Source organism: Anabrus simplex, chromosome 4, assembly GCF_040414725.1.
Source record: "Anabrus simplex isolate iqAnaSimp1 chromosome 4, ASM4041472v1, whole genome shotgun sequence".
In the NCBI taxonomy this organism is placed as follows: Eukaryota; Metazoa; Arthropoda; class Insecta; order Orthoptera; family Tettigoniidae; genus Anabrus; species Anabrus simplex.
Genome location: NC_090268.1, coordinates 101,687,901 through 101,709,455, shown reverse-complemented (window position 1 = coordinate 101,709,455; position 21,555 = coordinate 101,687,901). Strand labels below are relative to the sequence as shown.

Below are 21,555 nucleotides of genomic sequence, written 5' to 3'. Positions count from 1 at the left end.
CACAAAACTTGCATTTCACGGACAATATCCACTCTACGGCTTACTTGTTTGTTATTTTTCAAAATCTGATATTACGTGAAAGTGTGTGTAAAATTCCATTCTGAAAAATTATTGTACCGTATTGCTCCGATCCAAGATGCCCCCACCATTTCCCTTCAAAATATTTATATCAGTCTTAAAAAGTGCTTTGTAAAATCATATATAATAATAATTTTGCGTGGCTATTGCTAGCCGGGTGCAGCCCTTGTAAGGCAGACCCTCCGATGAGGGTGGGCGGCATCTGCCATGTGTAGGTAACTGCGTGTTATTGTGGTGGAGGATAGTGTTATGTGTGGTGTGTGAGTTGCAGGGATGTTGAGGACAGCACAAACACCCAACCCCCGGGCCACTGGAATTAACCAATTAAGGTTAAATTCCCCGACCCAGCCGGGAATCGAACCCGGGACCCTCTGAACCGAAGGCCAGTACGCTGACCATTCAGCCAACGAGTCGGACGTAAAATCATATGAATGCCTTTCTTATACAGTACACATTTTAGACTATTTTTAGACGCTCAACATTGGCTTTAGTTATGGTGTATTATTTTTCGACTGCACAATTATTCTCTATTTCAGCGAGTTTAATAACCATTAACTTATAATTGGCATCATAACATCGAAGATAACCTGTTAAAAATTTGCCGGCAATACCTATTTCACGTGTCTCTACAATACGACAATCCATCAGGAAAATATTCTTGCTTACTATAAAACTATTACTTTCAATCAGCGTCAAATATAACTGGCCGCCGTTATACGCACGTCTCACTTGCCAGCTTCGGCCAACTTCAGCAACTAGCGATGTATAGGCCTAATCGTAGACGTTGAAGGTCAACGAACGAATTTATTGCACCGTGGTATGACAATTCCGCCCTTGCATTTTTTTGTCACATACCTCACAATTTCATCTGCAACTTCTTTAAAGTGTCCATGTTGCGGACTACTGAATGAATTTTTTGTGCAGTACGCATTTTTAAGCTAGCCTTGTCTTCACGCTAATGGCGAATATTGGCTTTAGTTAGGCCTATGCCGTATTTGCTTTCAGTTGCACGATTATTCTACATTTTCGAGTGTTTAATAACCATTAACTCAAAACTATCATAATATCGATGAGCACCCATTGAAAATTTGCCGGCAATACCCGTTCCACGTACCTTTACAGTGTGACGATCCATCATTAAAATATTCCTGCTATCTATAAAAATTTTACTAAGAGTCAAGTACAGTGGACACCTTACAACTCGGCTAGTGAGTAGCCATGGCCTTTCAAAGAATTCGAAGGCTTGTATTATTTTATGCCATTCTGCAGATTTGAGAAACAATTGTGTAAAGAGGCTAATATAATGTCATTCTCTCTTCACTATTTCCCGAGATCCAGCGACGTTACACATAGGCACTGAACAACCGGTCGCCGCGGGCTAGCGATGTATAATAAAGAGACGGTCGTTTATTGTTTATTTATTTATTTGCACTCATGGGTGTATGTGAAAAGTAGCACCGTGGTTACTACGGTAGTTGCCAAGGCCACGAATGCAAGACCACCCTTGATATTTCACGTGATATTCTGAGGAAAAAATTGTCGTCTTAGATTCGGAAAAATAAGGTATCACTCCAGAGACTTGTGTGGCAAACATTTCCGTTTTCTTCTTCAAATAGAGTCACCTAAACTAACTGTATATGCATCATGAAAACATATTTCAAACGCATGTAGAGAAATGATAACTTCCTCACTAAAATTTACATGGGAATAGCCATTTCGAAATTTAACTAGACGCGAGAAAATATAATCCTCTGAAATCAGTGATGTACTCTGCCATATCTAGAGGTGTGTCACATCCTTACTTAATTTCAGTATATAACATTAAAATTAAGAAACCGTTTACTTCAGCCTTTATTTTTAAAGAGTTAACTACTACTATCAGCCACGTTATTTACTCATTTATTACGAAAATGTGTTATCCTCTTTCATTTCAAATTTCCTTTAGAAAACAGCAGCCGACGGGTATTACTACTCAACTCTAACATCGTCTTCGAATGTCGACGAGAGAGCTCGCAAATACACATAGCGAGAAAACTATACCATACCGAAGATGATTAATCGCAGTTTGTGGCAAACATTTCAGTTTGCTTATTCAAGCAGCGTAACCTAACTTAACCGTACTACATTTATCGTGAATACTTACGTGTTTCTAGCGCCAGTAGAAAATACCCTTCTTGCTATAAATTTATATGATAATAGCCTTTCTGAAATTAAACAGACGCGAGAAATTAGAAACCAAACTCTGAAATCAATGATGCACGCTGCCATATCCTGAGGTGTATTCCATCCTTAATTAATTGCAGTACTTAGCATTAAAATTAAGCAATCGTTTCCTCAGCCTTTATTTTTAACGAGTTAACAACTGTTATTGGACACATTTACGCATTTATTACGCAAAAAGGTCTCTTTCATTTAGAATTTTCTTTACTGAACAGCAGTTGACGGGTATTACTAATCGACTCTGACATCGCCTTTGACGAAAGAACTCGCTAGTGGACATAGTGAGGAAATCATACCAAAGGAGATCGATCGCATGCAACATAATCGCTGGGGTGCATATATATCGGTAACGAAAAAAATCGCTCGTAATAACGGATGCGTCACTGCAACCAAAGGATAATACACAGTTTTAATATAGGAATTTGGAAGGAACCGTCAAAAATTGTCGTTATAGCGGGGTTCTCGTTATATGCCGTACTTGCTCTAGCGGATTTCTACTGTAATTTGTAATCCACTACGGTATTTTGAAACACACTGTAACTTCTAGAAAGGCACTAGATGATGGTAGAATATTCTGTACATTATAATCATGTTGTTAGGCACTCGAGAATGTACGAGAAGTTATTTTGGTGATGTATCTTTCTAGAAGCCTGGCCAGGCAGGTACATATCGAGGCGATCTTGATGGTAATGGCGAGTTATTGTTTAGTAGGAGTTTCACTGGTGAACACGTGTTGTGGTTAACTGACATGCTGATGTAGGCAGTCTGTAGGCAACTGTTTCACCTGTGTTTCAAGGTTCTATGTGCTATGATAGGCAATTTGCAAAATGGCAGCTTTGTTGATGTTCTTGGAGTGAAGTGATACAGTGATTAAGGTTATGTGCATTTAATTTGTAAATAGATGTGAATAAATAACTGTACCAACTGACAGCATTCTGTGTGCATCTTTGTGGACACGTTAGAATTTGAAATATGTTGAAGACTTTCGTCAGGAGCATGGCATTTTATGGAAGTGAAACATGGACGATAACTAGCTCAGAAAGAGAATAGAAACTTTTGTTTCAGAAGAATGCCGAAGGTGAGATGGGTAGAACGAGTCACAAATTTCATAATAATGACAATAATAATAATAATAATAATAATAATAATAATAATAATAATGTTACTGGCTTTACGTCCCACTAACTACTTTTATGGTTTTCGGAGACACTGAGGTGCCGATATTTAGCCCGGCAGGAGTTCTTTCAAGTGCCAGTAAATCCACCGACATGAGGCTGATGTATTCGTCAAAAAAGTCATCTTCGTACAGGCCATGAAGGCCATTGGAGGGGGTGCAAGGTAAGGGCTCCCACTATCCGTAACTTCGGCACTTCATGGGGTAGTGGCAAGCTCTAAGCCCGGTCGCCTTTGCCCCCAGGAATTAACCTGGTACTCATTTTTGTTGTAGACTGAGTGAACCTCAGGGCCATGTGCACCTCCGGAAGTGGAAATCTAGTTTCTTAAATTTTTCGACTTCCTGACGGGGAATCGAACCCACATCTTACCAGGTGAATTGAGCATGCATTTACCGCCTCAGCCAGGCAGCCCCTCTGACATATTTAAGCAAATACAACTGGAGACTGAGCCAGGATCAAACCTGCCAAGTTGGGGTCAGAAGGCAGCACCTTAGTCTGAGTCACTCAGCCCGACTAAATCACGAATGAAGAGATACTGAATTGAATTGGTGAGAGGTGAATGATTTGGCAAAATGTCAGAAGAAGAGACAGAATGATAGGACATATCATAAGTAGGGCCCGGATTTATATGCACTAAAAAACTGAAAATATGCATGCAAATATGCACTAAAAAGTTCCAATATATGCACGGAAAATAAGGAAATATGCTCTTAAAAACATGCAATTTCATTCACTTACCTATTTACAGGTACCATTTATTGCAAAAAGAAGCATCACAATAGGTAACTAGTAGTCTTTCAATGTTTTCTGGAGACAAACTATGTCTGTTGTCCGTCGAAATGAGTTTATAGGCTGAAAATGATCGTTGTACATCAACTGACGGAATTGGACAGTACTTATACATGGGAACCAACGTTTCGGAGCATATATCTGGCAAGGATACCCTAGTTCCACTCAAGTATTGACTAATTAACTTAATCTTCTTCAGTCCTGGGTTCGAATTCAACACCTTTTCTAACTTGCATTTAATCTTCTCTCCAATTTCGCCTGGAGCGTAATTCAACGAAGATGCAGCTTTTTCAACGAGATCAAGTGATTCATGGAGGGGAGTACCAGAAGATTCTAAGCTCTCAATGGCTTTTGGAAGTTTAGAAAAATGTGCATGAATGAAATTCACATCTTGATAAACAGTAGCGGTTTCAAACACAACTTTTGCATCACGGACACACGCAATATGTTCATCTTCAAGTTTTGTAACCACTTCTTTCACTTCATTAAAATGTTCCTGATAAAATGATACTGCAGATAACCATGTCCCCCACCTAGTCAGGACAGGTTCAGGTAGCAAAGGAACTTCAGATAGACAATCTTTGTAGAGCTGGACACGAGCTGGTGATTTCAGAAAAAGTTTCTTCCCACATCCAATTAAATTGTTAACAGCTGGAAACTGTGCGCATATTTCTTCTGCAATGCGGTGAAATCCGTGCGCTAAACAGGTCATGTGTATGAGTTTTGGATAAAATACTTGAAGGGCCTTTGCTGCTTTCAACATATACGAAGCTGCATCTGTGAACAGTACAAGCACTTTACAACAATTAGTCTCAATTTCAGATGGCCACAATAGTCGCAGAGAATCATTTACAAATCTTACTTTTGTGCTATGGTTGGTTTTCTCTAGTACTTTACAAGCAAGAAGATGTGGCTTACCGGGTTCGTCTGGATGTAATTTACCAACCACGAAATTTGCTATGTAACGGCCACACGAGTCCGTTGTCTCATCCACCGACATCCAGACACAGTTCCTTCCGATATCAGAACGGATCAATTCCAGGGTAGATTCATATAGCGGAGGTACGTAATTTTTCCCAAGAGTTGATTCATCTGGTATTTTTTGATTTACGCAATATTTCTCGAGAAGTGATCGCAGAATTGGATTGTTTAATATATTCTATGGAATGTTGCTGCATACGAAAGCCCTACAAAGATCATTTGAAAATGTATTAAGACTACAGGACTTGGGCTTTACCTGTGTAAGAAGTAGTTGTTGTGGTGTGATGTTCTTCTCCTCCTTTGCTTTAATATGTGCAGTTGTTTTTGAATGCTGTTCAAGCTGAAATTTCCTTTCACATTTCACTTCCTTTGAACAAACTTGACAGTACCCGATGACACCATCTGTTGAATAGTCTCTATTACCCGACACCTACTAATTTAGTAAATCTCTTCTGCTGCTCTTTTCCTTAGGCATTTTTTAAAAACTAACACTTTTAGAAATGAGATGCAGGGCATTAAAATGGAACGTAACTAGTGAACTGAAGATACTTCTGTCCTGACCAAGTGCCCAGCCCCCTGAGATTATTATCTGCTGTGGTAGAGAAAGGAATTCAGGGAAGTCCAGCCTGCCTACCCACACCTAAGCTATCTGTTGCCATTGTCAGTTGTGAAAGTAAAGTGCCGTTACACAGACAGTCAAAAAATACCAACTAGTGAGGGATGCACATAAAATAGGCAACTAGCTAGGGATGTACAAAACAGATTTCTTTTAGTAGTTCTTGTAATTATCCTTAAATTCAGACATTATATACCGGAATATGCTGTTACGTTTAGAATATGCACTAACCCCCAAAATATGTCAAAATATGCAATTGCATATGCATTTTTTAAAAATCCGGGCCCTAATCATAAGATACCCAGGATTTGTTCAGATTTTTTTTTTTTTTTTTTTGCTATTTGCTTTACATCGCACCGACACAGATAGGTCTTTTGGCGACAATGGGATAGGAAATGTTTAGGAGTGGGAAGGAAGCAGCCGCGGCCTTAATTAAGGTACAGCCCCAGCATTTGCCCAGTGTGAAAATGGGAAACCACGGAAAACCATCTTCAGACTGCGGACAGTGGGGTTCAAACCCACTATCTTCCGGATGCAAGCTCACAGCTTCGTGGCCCTAACCGCACGGCCAACTCCCCCGAACAGTTAGTTTATGAAGGAGGTGTAGGTGGTGAAAATGGCAGGGATAGACCAAGGTATAAATATGGCAAACAGACCACAATAGATGTAGTAGTTACGTAGAAATGAAAAGTTTAGCACAGGGTAGAGTGGGATGGAAAGCTGCATCAAACTAGTCTATGACTGATGACCCAAACAGCAGCAAAAACATCTTTTTCAGGTATTTTCTAAATTTATGTAATACTGAGTTTTGACTGACTGAAGAGCACTGCATTTATAAATTAACCCATTAACGCCTAGCGTTACCATATGGTAACACATGTAATACATTATTAAAGCTGTTACTGTACTTTCAACAGTTGTGCTGGAGGATTGGTACCACTGCTTATCGCTCTATAAGGGAACCGCGCTTACGACAATGTAGCGCTCATTGATTTGTTTGTTACAATAATAACATACAGACAGTTCAAAAATTGCTATCGCTGAATGTGCAGCAAAAATGGACATCCGCTTCGAGTAAGTGCATTTTTATAAACTTATAATGATTACATGGATTATTTTTTGGTGTTATACTTATTTGTATAGTGTAATATACATTCTATGACCATAACAAATGATTTTACTCAAAACATGTGGAAGTTATGGCTTCCGAATTTCAAGTTTACCATATGGTAACGCTAGGCGTTTATACTCAGTAAAAGGTATATTTTGCTTTATTGTTTTAGGAGCGGGTTTTCACTTGCTGAAGCACTGGACATCATTTACAATGATGATATTGACTGTGATGTGTTTATTGAACCACCAATACCAAATATAGACACAGATGAGGATTCTGGAAATGAGGATGAAGGTGGATTAGCTGACAACCTGACGTCTCGTCAATTACTGGCTAACGCTGAAATAAAGTTATCCAACGAAGAAAGAATAGGTGTGGACGAAAACGAGTACAGCCCATCGGTACAGCCACCCACACTCGGGGCAGCTTCACGTGAAATTATATCTACCCCAATATCTGAAAATGTTATCAAATGGGTCGCTGAGAGGGAAACATCCGACACGCGATGGGAGAAAGGAGCTGATTTTGACATTGAAAAACTTACTGCATTCCCCCTTCCAGATTATTCAAGATATGAACACTTGTCAGTAATTGAAATTTTTGAATTGTTTATAGACGAAGAATTCATAGAACATTTAGTGGAGGAAACCAGACGCTATGCATTATTTTTGAATTATCTGGACCCAAAGATAACAGCAGAAGAAATACGCTGTTTCATTGCCATTCTATATGTTAGTGGCTACAATAACATGCCTTCTAAAAGGCACTTCTGGGATTCGAATGATGACTTGAAAAACCTGGCAGTTTCTCGGTCAATGAGAAGAGACCGATTTCTTCAAATCTGTAGGTTTCTGCACTTTGCAGACAACTCTAGAATTGACCCTAATGATAAGGCATGGAAAATAAGGCCTATAATGGAAAAGTTAAAGAAGAGATGTATTGATAATTTCATACCCGAGGAACATCTATCATTTGATGAATGTATGGTGAAATATTTTGGCCGCCATGGGTGCAAACAATTCATTCGTGGTAAGCCCATTAGATTTGGATACAAGATCTGGAGCCTGAACACCAAGGACGGATATTTAGTGAATTTTGAGTTGTACCAGGGTAAAGGACCAAAATCGAATGCTGACTATGACAAGTTATTTGGTAGGACTGCAAGTCCCCTACTTGTTTTGCTTGAGGAAGTTCCAGATGAGAAAAGAGAACTAAGCTACACCTTCTTCATGGACAATTTATTTTCTAGTGCACGACTTTTCTCATTTCTCAAGTATTGTGGCTATTCTGCCATTGGTACTGTTCGAGAAAATCGAATTCCTAAAGGATGTCCTCTGGAAAACAAGCAAATATTTTCCAAAAAAGATCGTGGGACTTATGAGACAGCATTAGAGAAGAATGATGGACTGCTTTATGTCCGGTGGATGGATAACTCCGTGGTAACAATGATCTCTTCTTCATGTGGTGCACAAGAAGTCGGTCAAGTAAAGAGATACTCACAGCAGCAGAAGCGAACTGTAATGATTCCAAGGCCAAGGCTGGTCGCCAAATACAACACCTTTATGGGAGGCACTGACCAGATGGATCAGAATGTTGCCTGCTATCGCACTGGGATACGAGGCAAAAAATGGTACTGGCCTTTGTTCACATGGATACTAGATGTGGCTGTTCAAAACAGCTGGATTTTATACAATAAAGGGAGAACACAAAAAATTTCTCAGCTGGATTTCAAAAGAGAAATAGCTACAATCTATCTCCAGAGATACCAGAATGTACCAAAAGGAGCTGGAAGACCAGCAGTTTCACGGACCTCTCTTAGCGGCCGCATATCAGATTCTGTAAGACTTGATAAAACTGACCACCTTGTCCAGCACACAGAAGGAAAGAAGAGGAAAAGGTGCGCTAATGAAAACAGTAAATCCAGTGTGAGGACAATGTGCTTGAAGTGTGGAGTGGGATTGTGCATCGACTGTTTTGTTCCTTTTCATACTGGCTAGACCGTGTGGTTTTACAAACACAGAAAGAAGTGATGTGTGTAATATATCAAATGTGAAGTTCTAATTGTTATTGAATTTTAGTAGTATTACATTTAATAATAATCATAATGTAGAATAGTAGCCTGCTGATGATTCAGAGTGTAAATTTTTAATCAAGGTGATACCCAATATAAGTAGGTAGTAGAAGCGCCTAGCGTTGCCATATGGTAACGGCAAATATTTTCAAAACTGAGTGATGAATAACATTAAAAATTTCTTTTTCAGTGTGTTTGTGTTACTTAGAGTCAAAATAATGTAAAAAACAAATAAAAATTTAGAAAAAAATAATTCAGGCGTTAATGGGTTAAGTCGAAACTGAAGAGAAACGATTTCCATTATAGCAACAAAAAAATCCATTACAATTTGTTTCTTGGCATTTAAGTTCATATATTTCTGATTTGGAACAATGGTTTTCATTTACATTTAATTTACTGATTTGTTTTTGGAATGTGTTGTTTAGTCTGAATGCTACTTTAAAACCTAGCTTCTTCAATACATTAGGAATTTTGTACATTTTTCTGTTGACAAAAATTAGAACTACAAATCATTTTGAATTTATTTTGGAAGAAATAAGTTATTTGCATTCATTGCACTTTATGTATTTTGAGCAGTTACAATAAAGAGTTAGGCCTACAACCTAAAATATTTTATAATGTATGTAATGAATTACAATTTTCACCATTACATTTTAAGAGGTGTTTTAGAAACATTTCTAATATACTACAGAATTAAAGTGGATAAGCTGTGGCTCGTGGTTATTTGGGTTAAATTATCTGGTAAACTCACCAACAACGCAATTATGCTTACCGGGAATAACATCACTTAGGATATTTATTTTAAGACGTACTGAACCGTTCCCATCCACAGATATAAATATGCCAGACTAAGTCGGTAAGCTTCCGCAGTTCGTTCGGTTGAGAATGGGCGTAAAACTAAAGCTAAATTCCTAGGAAGTAAATACCAGTGGTATATATGAATGGGAACAGTTGCATTAGGAGTAAAAGTGGTTTTTCTGTGTATCTTAAAAACAAACTCTTCCTCATACCGTGTTATATTTGTGTCTAAAAAATTTATGGAACCTTCTTTTTCTTCTTCTTCTTCTTCTACTGTAAACTTTATTCTAGAATCCAATGTATTTAATTTATTAAGGATATCTTCACTGTTGTTCACTCTACGATCTATTACTACAAAAGTGTCGTCTACAAAGCGTATCCATAAATTGAGACCCTCTATTTGTCCTATTATTTTAGTATGTTCGAGATAACTGAGATAAATATTGGCTAAAATGGCCGAAGCGGGAGCTCCCACAGGGAGGCCTTCCTGTCTATATATCTTCTTATTGAAAGTGAAACAATTGTGTTTCGTAACGAATTTGAGTATATTAATGAAATCTTCTAATTCTCGTAGGCTGAGTTGCTTGTGTTCTATTAGATTCTTCCTAATAATTTGTATTGTTTCATCCACTGGAATATTTGTATACATGTCCTAATACAATAAAGAACTACTCATTGCATCCGGAATCACAAAAAAGGTCAGCTTACTACAGTTGGATATATAGAGCATTTAATATACCGCTTACACACACGGAACGAGAAAAAGAACCGCTCTTTATCCATAAACAAGCCAAATACAACGACTTTGGACTAAATATGGTAAACAAAATAATCAGAAAATTCAAACAGAAGTTTCATACCAATCTAACACCCGAAATAAAAAAGAAAGATAAATACGCCAAGTTCATGTTCAACAACCCTAACTTATATACAGTAACGAATTTGTTCAGAAAATATAACTATAAAATCGTGTATTCAACCAGTAATAATACAAAGCAAAAATTCTTTAATTACAATACTGTTAATTCCCTAGGAAAAAACAAACATTCAGAATCAGGAGTTTACAAATTGAAATGTCATCAATGTGAAAAAACTTACGTTGGGCAAACAGGGCGCAGTTTTACGCCAAGATACTTAGACATGTCAACGCTGAAAGGCACAACAAATTTCCGCGATGGGCCAACACATGAGTACAACCGGACATCAGTTCACAACTATAGAGCAGGATTTAACTATATTGTGTAAAATAGGAGCTCTTCTAAATACATTAGAAAACTTATATATTTATTCAGAGCAAATAAGTAATCAGGACAATAACCTGAATGATATAACTGACAATAGGAACCCTTTATTTGAAGGGATATTATCAGTTCTTCAAACTTCAGGCAAAACAAACAACAGAGACAATAAAAGGATGAACAAGACGAGCCACCGCCATTTCGCACATCCACTCCCCCCCACCCCTTCTAAAGACGAAGCTGTGACAGTAACCGACACGCCTCCTCCCCTCTCCACAGCCTTGCCCTCCCAGAAGGCGGAGCAAACATCACAACACACATATCATTATTATACAAGACGCAAAGCAGCTTCAAACGTAGCTCCTCCAAGCTCACGGTAGGATTGGATTTTAACAGTAAGGTATGAAACCATTTTATACACTAAGTTACCTTGTAAAGACACGTTTTCATCATAAAAGCAAATCCCTATTTTCCTTATTTCATTTTTGAAATTGTGACGAAGCTCCCTTTAAAATTAACAAACGGCAAGCTAAAAACAAACACAGCCATCTTGGAAGGAGAGAAAGAAGTGAACATTCACAATATTTAGAACAGTGACAAGGAGTCATACATTTTAACAAAAACTATTCAAATGAATAGATATAGTTTTTAAGTAGGTTAACTATGTATCCATCTCATTTCACTCATTTAACCACCACATAGTTTAAATTTCATTTCAATTCAATTTATATTCAAATAGTTTTTAAGAGAAACAACGTACCTGAAAATAATGCACTTAAAAACTCAGTGATTCACCTAAGCTAAGCAACAGCTGAAGATGTTCTCAAATAAGAACGAAATATGTACAAAAAAGCAAATAAAAAGTGTCAAAAAGGTGGATGATTTTCAATTATTGTAAGCCTTGTGATTAGAATTTGATACTGAAAATGAAGCTGATTTCTTGCAATCGTAGCACTGTTCGTTAAAAGTGAGAAAATGTGCGGTTTTTCATTTGAGAAAGTATTTTATATGATAACATTGCTTTTAATTCCTACATTCCTACTAACATTTTTATAATGGCCTAAGTTAACTAGCTATAGTTAACCACAAAGCCAGTCTTTCTTAGAATCCCGTAGTGAAGCACAGGTTTTATGAGCTAGTTATTATATATAACAAATTCCAACTTGTACGCTTGAGAAATTCCACCCTTCCACCACTTTAAAACCCTATGGTTCTTCCTAGATGAAAATAACATTAATTTATTTTAAAATAATGTTAATTTAGTAATCAAGTGTTCAACAAATAAAAGAACAGTACCATTCTAGTTTAAATAGTCATGTAAATTCTACCTTCAGTATTTAAGTAGCACGTAAATATATCTTCATTCATGTGCTTAGTGTTTACCTGTCTAGTTAAAAACTAAATGTTATGGCCTTAATGTAGGACAAAGAAAATGAATTCTGTAAGCAGAGTTTAAAGTGGCAGGTATTTAAGTTCTGGACATAGGCTAGAATTAAGGAAGTTAGGACCTCTTCGGATGAATTTAAATACTGTACAAGAACAGAAGTGTTATAGAAATGAAAATTCATAATCTAGAAAATTAAGTCTGTCATCTTATAAGCACGCTGACTGGTTGTAACGGATGTGAAATAAGGAACGTGCTCTTTTGTTACTCTTGTTTGGCAATGAATGTCGCGACATCAGTCAGGCTGGCTTTCAGACATAAAGCACCTTAGCGAAAAGGTAAAAATAGATAAAATGAGCGAGAAACACAAAACACTGGTAGGTACTGAATTTGCTATGCTTGGTAGAGTAGATTTCTGACAGTGCATACAGACTTAAAATTAAACAATCAAACGAACAGGTTTCGAAGAATCAATATATTCTTAGTTAATCTACTGTATCCTGTTATTCTGTGGGGTAGCTTGAACTAGCACTCAGGAGCCACGATGAGACAGATACATCTGACAACCCCGGTATTTTTCAAGGCGATTTTATCCAATTTTCGCTACATGTTTAATTTAGAAGCAGATTTCTATTCAGCCAATGTCGTTGGATTACTATTATTATATATTAGCTAAAAATATAGTCATAAAGCTGGTCAGTGAAAACTGGACCGATCAGGGAGGGTGAAGAGATGGTGGCTCAGCCCTGCCAGAGTAAATTGTCAAGAACTGCCACTGAATATTAGTTATAAAAATGTTAGGCGACAACACAAACTTTGATACCTGCGCATGATATAGGCATGAACTTGAATATGCAACGTATATCCCTTCCTATGAGGGTAGCGCCTAGGTTTGAAAGCACAGTCTTCAAGTTTCTTACTGATTGTCTGTTGTGTTGATTATCTTCCTTTAAAGTTGCTTTTTATTTTTAGTACCAGGTTGTGTTGAACTGTTAATATACAATGGTCCTATGGTGACTTCTCTAATAAGTTGCATCAAATAGTGGTCTTCAGATTTGGACAGCCTGCCTCAAGATCTTTCTGGTATGATGTGTATACTCTGCCGCCTTGGGACTGTTTTCGTGTACACCACCTAGTGTTGTAGCGATGTGTTATACACATTGATTTTAACATAAGCAAGATCAAGCCACCTTGTGTTTTTACAAAAAGTGCCCAATTACAGACGTTTTAAGACTTTTTAAATATGTTCAATTAGAAATTTGTTTAAAATATTACCATAGACACGAATTGTAATTTAAGTACCTTTTTACACACCACATCACTAAAATCCCCCCACTTATTCCCCCCTTTCCCCTCCAAAATTTCAAGCGCTTTAGGCATGGGAAAGTAATTTAAGATTTTTAATGTATTTACTAATCGAATTGTTTCATCTAAGCTACCAGTATTTTAAAGACAGCTGAAGATGACCACTAAGTGGTCGAATCATGTCCTGTATATGATCATGTTTTTCTAATTCTGCCCAAAGACAAGAAATAAAGTATCAATTAGGTGGTGTTTTAAATTTTGTTTAATAATTTGTTGATTGAATTCATCGATACGGTCATGAAGTGGACAGCTTGCAATACTGAAATAAGTTGATTCTTAAGAACTCACCCAGTGCTAAACCTGTTGAAGAATCTTCGTTATTTCAACATGAATTTACACATAAAAAACTTAATACTGTATTTATTAAATGAGAAGAAGTGCCAGCCGGGAAATCGTACAAGGGTTGGGGTCATTGTACTGTGTTGCAATGCACACGGAAGTGAGAGACTTTATCCCCTTGTCATAGGAAAGTTCGGCAAGTCGTTTTAAGGGCGAGGCACACTTTCCGTGCAAGTACAGGGCATATAAAATGCATACAATACAGTAATCCAATGAATAAAGCACTTGCACACGAGAGCCAGCATAGATTTCTCCTAGTCTCTGAATCATGCTTTGTTTTTATTTTGTCGCGTGAGGTTACGTTTGTTAGTTGAATAAATTTTGGAAATAGATTTTTTCAATAACATTTGAAAGGTTTAAACTGTGAATCCGGGTTAATTGCTTGCAGTAACGGGTCTTAGAATATTTTGTAATGCAGCAAGGTTAAGCATTTCTGAATTGCGAGTTGACAGTTAATTTGAAGTCCGATATTTACATCCCAACGACTTTGAATTATCGAGGCTTTACTGTAATGACGTTCAGTACCGGTACACCAAAATTGAATAAGATAATCTTCACGTGCTGTTGGGTAGGCAATCCGCTCGCCAGAATTATGATGTGCTTGCTTACCTTCCCCTCATTTGCAATCGAGTAGTTTCGCCTGTGTTTTGTATAGTGTCCCGTCTGGTATTAGCTGTATAGAGACATGTTGTGCGAAATACCCCGTGATTAAAATAGGATGAATTTCAATTATATTTTGAAGAAAAAGGCTACATCTTAATTTGTTATACTGAAAGTTCAAAATTAGTTACAATGAAATATTTTAACACACAATAAAAGGGGAAGGGGCCTAAAAAACATTTCGCTATTCTGAACATTTTGTTAAACTGACGTTCGTTACCGTGATATTTTACTGTAGATTTTTCCAGAATCTGCAATTTATATTTAGTCGATACATTAAAGATTGAAGAACAATTTTTTTTACGATACTGGATTCCTGAAGTTGAACTACCAATATCGAATGCTCAAGTCCATTAAAAAAGAACACTACTGAAATATTCAGTGCACACACTACTTCTACTAACATGACGAAAACGGGTACACGGAAAGCCCTATCTTCAAGATGTTAAAATAAATCACCTTTAAGGAACATTTTCTCAGAAACTATTTGATGCAGAGTTGATATTTTTACCTGTTATACATACATACATATCCCACATCGTTCCATCTTAAGCGATGGGTCGGCGACTGAAGCTTCTCCAGTTGCGGTCTCTGAACTTCTCTGCTTCGATGCTTTCGTAACTATGTCCTCGCTGTTGAGTGTCAATCTTCACCATGTCCTCATACCCGAGTCTTGGTCGCCCTCTTGGTCTTTTGTCTTCAAGTTTTAGATCACCGAGCTCGATAGCGGCAGTCGCTTAAGTGCGGTCAGTATCCACTAATCGGGAGATAGTGGGTTTGAACCCCACTGTCGGCAGCCCTGAAGATGGTTTTCCGTGGTTTCCAATTTTCACACCAGGCAAATGCTGGGGCTGTACCTTAATTAAGGCCACGGCCGCTTCCTTCCCATTCCTAGGCCTTTCCAATCCCATCGTCGCCATAAGACATATCTGTGTCGGTGCGACGTAAAGCAAATGGGGAAAAAAAAAAAAGTTTTAGATCATACATTTTTTTCGGTAATCTGTATCTCCTATGCATCGCATATGTCCACACCATCTCAGTCGCCGGGCTGTTATTCTGTCCTGTAGTCTTACAACTGGAGCCTGCTTGCGGATTTCCTCATTACGGACTCTGTCCCTCTGAGTTTTACTGATATATATATTACCTTAGTACTGCTGCAAAAGATATTTAAATGGAAGTCCACCGTTCAGAAAATATTACTTTTTAAAATGACTACTTTTTGTGCAAATTTCCATACAAATTTTTCCAAGCCACCTCATAAATATTAACATATGTTTGCTTCTTGAGCTTCAGAATGTATGAGATACTCTTACACTGGAGTCATGAAAATTTCATGATATTAGAAATAGTTCCTGAGATAATGTTAGTTTTTTTTTATTAAGAAGGAAGAATCTAAAAACAGGAAAAAAAATAATATATCAAATAATTTGACGCTATAGAATATGTACCCTCCTTAGAAAATAATTTAATACTTCCAGTGTCGACTCAGTTAAATGTAACTTATAAGGCCTTCAGTCTATTCAACACACAGGTTAAATATAAATACTATACTACAACATACCTGTAAAAACACACATTATTAAACAAGGGATAAAAACACATTGCATTTGAGATAATGTTTATTTAATAGAAAAAAAAAAATTACGGAAAGTCAGGTTAAAAGTTTTAACATTGGTGAATACCTGATCCATAGATGGAATTATCTGCATCCTTTTCTATTTCATCTAGAAGCCTTCTCTTGGTGCCCCTCCTGTTTCTTGCACTGCTTGTGGTGTCTTTACAAGGATTTTCTGATGATGTTAGCCTCTCCAAGTCTGTAAAAAGCAGAGCATTTACTGTTTAACAGCCTACACACATCCCTAGTTTCTCCAGAACTTCATTTTGTAATGTTGCCCTAATTGAAGAATGCAACAAAATCAAACATACTAAAACGAAGCATATCAATCCCAATAAGAACTGTTTTTTGTAGTCTGTCCCGTATGACCCTATTCACACATTCGTTGGAATTCTGAGTTAAACTGTGCAGGCATTTCTTCAGAAAATCGAGATCTGCAAGATAAGGGTCTCTATTATATCTATAGTGGCAAACTATGATGATTCTATTCCACGTGTGTTCCTTTCCTCCCAGTCGTATTTACACCAGTTGTCTGCCTCCGGTGGACAGAGATCATGTCATCTGCCATGCCATGTTTCCTCATGATCGAAGCTAAAAACAAAAAGTTGTTGTCCCTATTTTAACAGTTGAGGCAACTGGACGACATGGAAACATCAACTTGAATGTCTCTCTTATAAGTGAACATGTCCTTTTTCACCAGCATTGTCATCAACACTTTTTCTTACTCGCAACATTACCATTTGTACAAAAAAGTTCTTCAAGGATGATTGGACACCTTGATTTTGAATTAAGTTCACATGAATTTCACCTTTTGAATGAGATACGACTGCTTGGCACCCCATATTATATAGATCAAGTTTTTTTACATTAAGCCTTGAAACCGATAACTCCCTTACATAACCAGCCAGTAAATTGAGAATTCAGTGAAGAGCCCTTAAAGTTTTCCTTGAAGCCATAATTTTTATTCTTTAGTTGCCTGGAACAAATAAAACAATTAAAAAATACAAATGTGAATAGTCAAACTAGTGAATTAAGAACGTTGCCTTTTAAGGCAGTTTCTTCTAGCCAATACGAACCAAAGGACAACACAATTTACAATCTGCTTACAGCTCTGGGCAACTACTAAAACATTAAATTGTAATAGCAAATAAATGAAATGTTGATCTACCAAAGATTGGTCAGTTCCAGCTAATAGCAGTAGACAATAGAGAATTTTCATCATGAATCTTGATTATTCATTTATTCACAGGTGCTTAATTTTGTTACAAGTCAAAATCCCTGTCTTTTCTGCAATCCAGAATCAGTATCTTAACTTAGCATACTTTAAATTCCCTTATTTTTTATGTCTGTACAAACCTTGTGAAAAACTGCAACAACTGTATTACTAGTTTCCGAGGCAAGTTGCTAGGCTTGAGACTAAACTGTGTTCCATTGACGCCATACACCCAGAAAGATTTTCCAGAACAAGTTGACAAACAGATGTATAATCAAAATCTGCAAGGCTAGAGTGGCATCATCATCTTCAACTGTCACAAGAAAAATGAATAAAAACCTCGGGCCTGCAACATAGTAAATATCTTATAATGACATATCATTCCATGAAGTCTCCGTGGTTCATGCGGCAGCGCAAGAGCCTCTCAGAGGTGAATACCCTGGTCACTCCATGCGAAATTTGTACTGGACAAAGTGGAGGCAGGACAGGTTTTTATCTGGGTACTCCAGTTTTCCCTGTCATCTTTCATTCCAGCAACACACTCCAATATGATTGCCCCAGAGGAGTGCGACAGGCTTCGGCAGCCGGCACATTTCCTATCCTCACTGCTAGATGGGGGCTTCATTCCATTCCTGACCCGGTCAAATGACTAGAAACAGGCTGTGGATTTTCATTTTCATTCCATGAAACATTGCATGGAAGAGAGAGGCAGTGAAAGAATATCACCTTCCATTCACAAGCATGCTGGAATGCAGTACCTATTTGCCCATAGTAAATACAGAGCGGTCACTTTGGACACTCCTCACTCTTTCATTCACACGCAGGTTGGAATGCATGGTACCTACTTGTCCACAGTGTTGTCGGCTATGCCAATAGAATTTAAAGTAATAAACTTCATGGTTGGGTTCCGTATTGAGTTAAGACTTGACTTAAAATGAATACAAGATTTATTGCTCCACCTTCTCAATACTTAAAATCATACAATGTTTAATAAAACATCACAATATGATAGTGTCAGGTACTAGTTTCGGTCCATATCCTGGACCATCATCAGCCAAGCCGAAATTGCAAGTAAAAGACATGAACTAAATTAAAATGGATGAACATGAGGATGGATGGTAGTGGAATGACATACAAGTAAAAACCTTATACATAAGTTACAATAAATATGATCAGAATGTTAAAATTAACAAATAAATAAAATAATTGTGATGTTTAAAATTTCTTGATACTAAAGTCTAGGTTGACGGTTGGACTCGTGTTGCACATTTGAATTCAAGTGAAGTCTTAGTTTTCTGGAAAGTTCTGAGGGCAAGTTCCACGATGGTGCAGAGGGAATTGTCCAATATGACCAATATGGACTTGACGAATTGAGAAAGCTGGACTTGTTCTATGTAGCTTAATCAAATGCTGTGTTTAAAGGAAGTCTTAATTCAGTCGGAACCCAAAGAACCTGAATAACAAAATTAGAATTAACTCGGAAAATCTGATAGAGAAAGTACTAAGGAGGGTGTGTGTGTGAGAAATAACGAGTACTCACCTTGCACTTGTTTTGAAAAAAAAAAAAACACACACACCCACACCCACCCCCCTCCTTAGTACTTTCTCTATCAGATTTTCTGAGTTAATTTTAATTTTGTTCTTCAGGTTCTTTGGGTTCCGACTGAATTGAGACTTCCTTTGATTTGATTAAGCTACATAGAACAAGTCCAGCTTTCTCAATTCATCAAGTCCGTATTGGTCATAATGGACAATTCCCTCTGCGCCATCGTGGAACTTGCCCTCAGAACTTTCCAGAAAACTAAGACTTCACTTGAATTCAAATGTGCAACACGAGTCCAACCGTCAACCTAGACTTTGGCATCAAGAAATTTTAAACATCACAATTATTTTATTTATTTGTTAATTTTAACATTCTGATCATATTTATTGTAACTTATGTATAAGGTTTTTACTTGTATGTCATTCCACTACCATCCATCCTCATGTTCATCCATTTTAATTTAGTTTATGTCTTTTCAGCTCGGCTGATGATGGTCCGGGATATGGACCGAAACTAGTACCTGACACTATTATATTGTGATGTTTTGTTAAACGTTGTATGATTTTAAGTATTGAGAAGGTGGAGCAATAAATCTTGTATTGATTTTAAGTTATGCCAATAGAATCCGAAACCTAAGCAATTACTTTTTTCAGTCATTCCCCTTTTCCTTCAGCACTTATAAAACCTCTAAACTGAACCCAGGTTCTCCAGAAACAGTTTTTATCACCTGTCAATTATGATAATGAAGCTGAACCTCACCCCCTCCCCCTTGGAACAACAATTTGCAACTCCCATGTATATCATGTTACCTGGATATTCTTGGATGTGAAAAGCAGGTGTTAAAAGTGTTCCTAATGAACCAAAAAACCCTTTGGCAATTTAAAGTTTAGCATAATAGCGAGGCATTTTAACCTGCCGTCGTAAGAGGTTTCCAATTTGAGTTATAATTTATAGGCATATTGGATGTTTATACAATGTCTTCAGCATAAAAATAAAAATATTTTTAAAAAAAATTAGCAGTCATTTTCTTAGGCTTTTTCACTAATGAAATTACCAGCATTTCACCCCAGTGTGGCAGTGGGCTCGAGTTGGACTGACCACACCATGCAGACGCTGGCGGCTAGTGAACCTTCAGTACACTACTGCAAGCTTGCTTTGCAGGGTAATGCAAGGACGTAGCACGTAGTATGAGCCCACTACCACACTGAGCCAAAACACTGGTAACTTCACGATTGCAAAAGCCTAAAGAGGTTCAATATGTCTCCTAAATCCATCCCCTCATCGATGCCATGGGGGACGGGCAACAGCCTGAAGTAAAGGACTGCCTGTAGGGGTGAAGTACAGTGAGGACTATGCATGGCCCAAGACCGCTATGGTAGCTATGAAGTCTCCACAGGAACCCTGAAATATTACAGCAAACTGGGCTCAAGTGAAAGGACGACTGGTCAATTGGTCTGAATGAGATTAATGTCCAATGGCTGTGCAGGCACAAGAACTGATAACGATTGCCTTGTGGTTAGGGTAACACCCTAAGGTTAAGAATGAATTCCCCGAAAGAAAAGTCCCAGCAAGTCAGGAGGTTATAAGGAGGAAGCCCCTCCATCAGACTGCCTCATCATAGGGCTAGTAACCTACATGAGCGAGATTAAATTATTCAGAGACAATATGAAAGAGAATGTGGACGGGTTTCTAGACAACGAACCAAGCACAATAGGACGATGATAATCGGTACATGGAATATCACGTCACTGACAGGAAAACAAACTGAAATAGTACATGAAGTGGTGAAGTATAATTTGCACTAAGTACACAGCACAAATTACTGGTCATGAAGACAAAGTTTAAGACATTAAAAATGGAATTAGTAGAATTAGTGAAACTAAAAAGAAAGGGAATCTTTAGATACAGAAAGGATACTCTGAAGTACTATGGAGTAAGAAGAGATCAGAGCACCAGAGTTGGTATCATCCTAAAAGAAGCACTGAGCACTAAAGTAATATTCTGGGAAGCTGTAAGCTCGAGAATTATATAAATTGAATAGTGTCTCATAGATCCAGATGTATGTTCCAACTGAGGATAAGGAAGAGCTTGAAAAGTTGCATTTTGCAGAACACCAGCTGAAGCAAGACAATAATGACCATATTGTAGTAATGGGAAATTGCAATGCACATTCAGTGATGAAGCAGCAACTGAAGCTGTATGGGGAAGTCACGGAGATTACAGTACACAAAATAGGAATGATTATAGCACGGTAAAATTCTGCATCGATGACCAGCAATTGACTGGAAACACTTTCTTTTCATGCAAAACCATACACAAAATGACATTTGTTGCATATGAAAGAGGAGTATGCAAC

The 21,555-nt window shown here is 37.6% G+C and overlaps 1 long non-coding RNA gene across 1 annotated transcript in view; it reads right to left on the bottom strand.

The window, feature by feature from the left end:
• The window catches only part of LOC137500406 (uncharacterized), a 132,086-nt gene extending 115,345 nt beyond the window's left edge, over positions 1 to 16,741 (bottom strand). The window contains exon 1 of the long non-coding RNA XR_011018030.1: positions 16,511 to 16,741. This is a non-coding gene — a long non-coding RNA (uncharacterized lncRNA). The remainder of the gene's footprint in view (positions 1 to 16,510) is intronic.
• Positions 16,742 to 21,555: the final 4,814 nt, after the last annotated feature.